This window comes from Sebastes umbrosus, chromosome 7 (assembly GCF_015220745.1).
Source record: "Sebastes umbrosus isolate fSebUmb1 chromosome 7, fSebUmb1.pri, whole genome shotgun sequence".
Classification (NCBI taxonomy): Eukaryota; Metazoa; Chordata; class Actinopteri; order Perciformes; family Sebastidae; genus Sebastes; species Sebastes umbrosus.
In genome coordinates, this window is record NC_051275.1 from 24,413,155 (window position 1) to 24,416,897 (window position 3,743).

Genomic DNA, 3,743 nt, shown 5'->3' on the forward strand with positions numbered 1-3,743 from the left:
TTTATACATTAGAGCTATTTAAACAGTAAATGGAGCTGTCTCAGTGGACAGAGCTGTATCTCTCTCTCTACCTGTCTCTGTGGACAGAGTTGTCTCTCTCTCTCTCTACCTGTCTCCACCTGTCTCTGTGAACAGACCTGTCTCTCTCTCTCTACCTGTCTCTCTGTCTCCACCTGTCTCTGTGGACAGAGCTGTCTCTCTCTCTCTACCTGTCTCTACCTGTCTCTCTGTCTCTACCTGTCTCTCTGTCTCCACCTGTCTCTCTGTCTCTCTGTCTCTACCTGTCTCTCTGTCTCTCTGTCTCCACCTGTCTCTCTGTCTCTCTGTCTCTACCTGTCTCTCTGTCTCCACCTGTCTCTCTGTCTCCACCTGTCTCTGTGGACAGAGCTGACACAGCCTGTCTTCTCTAGACAGCCAGGTCTGTCTCTCTCTCTCTCTACCTGTCTCTCTGTCTCCACCTGTCTCTGTGGACAGAGCTGACACAGCCTGTCTTCTCTAGGCAGCCAGGTCTGTCTCTCTGTCTCCACCTGTCTCTGTGGACAGAGCTGACACAGCCTGTCTTCTCTAGGCAGCCAGGTCTGTCTCTCTCTCTACCTGTCTCTCTGTCTCCACCTGTCTCTGTGGACAGAGCTGACACAGCCTGTCTTCTCTAGACAGCCAGGTCTGTCTCTCTTCTCTCTCTCTACCTGTCTCTCTGTCTCCACCTGTCTCTGTGGACAGAGCTGACACAGCCTGTCTTCTCTAGGCAGCCAGGTCTGTCTCTCTTCTCTCTCTCTACCTGTCTCTCTGTCTCCACCTGTCTCTGTGGACAGAGCTGACACAGCCTGTCTTCTCTAGGCAGCCAGGTCTGTCTCTCTCTCTCTACCTGTCTCTCTGTCTCCACCTGTCTCTGTGGACAGAGCTGACACAGCCTGTCTTCTCTAGGCAGCCAGGTCTGTCTCTCTCTGTCTCTACCTGTCTCTCTGTCTCCACCTGTCTCTCTGTCTCCACCTGTCTCTGTGGACAGAGCTGACACAGCCTGTCTTCTCTAGGCAGCCAGGTCTGTCTCTCTGTCTCCACCTGTCTCTGTGGACAGAGCTGACACAGCCTGTCTTCTCTAGGCAGCCAGGTCTGTCTCTCTGTCTCCACCTGTCTCTGTGGACAGAGCTGACACAGCCTGTCTTCTCTAGACAGCCAGGTCTGTCTCTCTGTCTCCACCTGTCTCTGTGGACAGAGCTGACACAGCCTGTCTTCTCTAGGCAGCCAGGTCTGTCTCTCTGTCTCCACCTGTCTCTGTGGACAGAGCTGACACAGCCTGTCTTCTCTAGACAGCCAGGTCTGTCTCTCTGTCTCCACCTGTCCCTCTGACTCCACCTGTCTCTGTGAACAGAGCTGACACAGCCTGTCTTCTTTAGGCAGCCAGGTCTGTCTCTCTTCTCTCTCTCTACCTGTCTCTCTGTCTCCACCTGTCTCTGTGGACAGAGCTGACACAGCCTGTCTTCTCTAGGCAGCCAGGTCTGTCTCTCTCTCTCTACCTGTCTCTCTGTCTCCACCTGTCTCTGTGGACAGAGCTGACACAGCCTGTCTTCTCTAGGCAGCCAGGTCTGTCTCTCTCTCTCTCTACCTGTCTCTCTGTCTCCACCTGTCTCTCTGTCTCCACCTGTCTCTGTGGACAGAGCTGACACAGCCTGTCTTCTCTAGGCAGCCAGGTCTGTCTCTCTGTCTCCACCTGTCTCTGTGGACAGAGCTGACACAGCCTGTCTTCTCTAGACAGCCAGGTCTGTCTCTCTGTCTCCACCTGTCTCTGTGGACAGAGCTGACACAGCCTGTCTTCTCTAGGCAGCCAGGTCTGTCTCTCTGTCTCCACCTGTCTCTGTGGACAGAGCTGACACAGCCTGTCTTCTCTAGACAGCCAGGTCTGTCTCTCTGTCTCCACCTGTCCCTCTGACTCCACCTGTCTCTGTGGACAGAGCTGACACAGCCTGTCTTCTCTAGGCAGCCAGGTCTGTCTCTCTCTCTCTACCTGTCTCTCTGTCTCCACCTGTCTCTGTGGACAGAGCTGACACAGCCTGTCTTCTCTAGGCAGCCAGGTCTGTCTCTCTGTCTCCACCTGTCTCTGTGGACAGAGCTGACACAGCCTGTCTTCTCTAGGCAGCCAGGTCTGTCTCTCTGTCTCCACCTGTCTCTGTGGACAGAGCTGACACAGCCTGTCTTCTCTAGACAGCCAGGTCTGTCTCTCTGTCTCCACCTGTCCCTCTGACTCCACCTGTCTCTGTGGACAGAGCTGACACAGCCTGTCTTCTCTAGGCAGCCAGGTCTGTCTCTCTCTCTCTACCTGTCTCTCTGTCTCCACCTGTCTCTGTGGACAGAGCTGACACAGCCTGTCTTCTCTAGGCAGCCAGGTCTGCCTGTGTCGGTAGTTATGGCTATAACTACTGTATAACTACTGTACAACTACTGTACAACCAACAACTTAGTCAATTAAACTAACTCAAAAGCACATATTGCTGGTAGAAAGCGTTCAACAAGACACTTACCTGTGGTGGGACTGTTGCCAATGAGATGACAGGACGACAACAACAGTAGATTAGCAGTTTAGAGCAGGTGAACTCCGTCGTAATCTAACTATCGTGAGCACTATAACGCCAGCTAGCTAAGTGTCTAATATCAAAGATATAACAACAACAACAGACAGGTGCTTCGTGTTGTTTCCTCCAATAACTCCCTCTTCTTCTTGTAGGTTTGTGTCTCTATTCAGGAAGTTTTCTGCCTGACAAAGCTGTAGCCAAAGAGCCGTTGGTGGGCGGTGTCGCCAGCCGCCCGTTGGTATCACAGGAGAGGCTGTTTTTGTAGTTCTTTCGGTAAGCCTCCTTCATCCGTCGCCATTGTAACGGCCACCAAAAAAGACTACAAATCCCTAAAAAGGGTACAAGACAGGTGATGGTAGTTTCTGTGACGCTTTGACGTTGACAGAGCTACACATTTTTAGCATTTTTATCGCTTTTTCACTTCTTGAGAGCACAGAATACAAGTAAAAATACAATATGATATAAATAAAAATATATATTTAGAGTTAAAATAAGAGCAAAGTAATTTAGTTATCGACACGGGACGAAATTAACTGTTGCACTGTAGGACAAGATAGTTATCTGCCAATGTCATTGTCGATGGGTTCGGCTACAAAAACGGCCGTTTTTTATTTTTTATGATTTTCTTCCCTTTCCTCATAACAAAATAAAATAAAATGAAATATGGATAAAAAATGGAGAGAAACAATAAATTAAAGAAAGAAAGAAAGAAAAAAAATAATAATAAATAATAAAGAAAAATAAATAAATACATAAACAAATAAAGAAAGAAAGAAAGAAAGAAAGAAAGAAAGAAAACTTAAAAAAAAAAAAAAAAAAACATAACTGGGCAAGATCAATATCATGTGACTGTTTGTGCGCTTGAGAGGGGTGGGGGTGGCTGGCTGTCATGTCACGGTCATGCGCGCACACTACACACTGCAGAAGATTTAGTAGCTCTGAGAATATCTAGTGAATGTACAGTGGACGTTTGTGCAGAAAAAAATGCTGCAGCTCCTCCAGACCAACAGAGGTTTCCCGTGTCTTGTGAAGTGACGGGGCTCGGCAGCGAGAAACGTTATCGTCTCCGCCGGGTGCAGTCGGGAGGCGATAGCGTTTCTCTTCCTGCTTCAGCCAGCAGGAAAAGCCAACACTAGGATCAGCAGTGATTCATGGAGAGACCTCCGTCTGGTCAGC

At 49.3% G+C, this 3,743-nt stretch overlaps 1 protein-coding gene across 2 annotated transcripts in view; it reads right to left on the reverse strand.

The window, feature by feature from the left end:
• LOC119491823 (programmed cell death protein 10-like) overlaps nt 1-2,806 on the reverse strand; it is a 32,016-nt gene extending 29,210 nt beyond the window's left edge. The window contains exon 1 of one of the 2 annotated variants that reach the window (XM_037776051.1): nt 2,517-2,806. The gene's annotated coding sequence lies outside the window, so the exon portion shown is untranslated. The remainder of the gene's footprint in view (nt 1-2,516) is intronic. The other variant, XM_037776050.1, reaches the window with a different exon arrangement.
• Nucleotides 2,807-3,743: the final 937 nt, after the last annotated feature.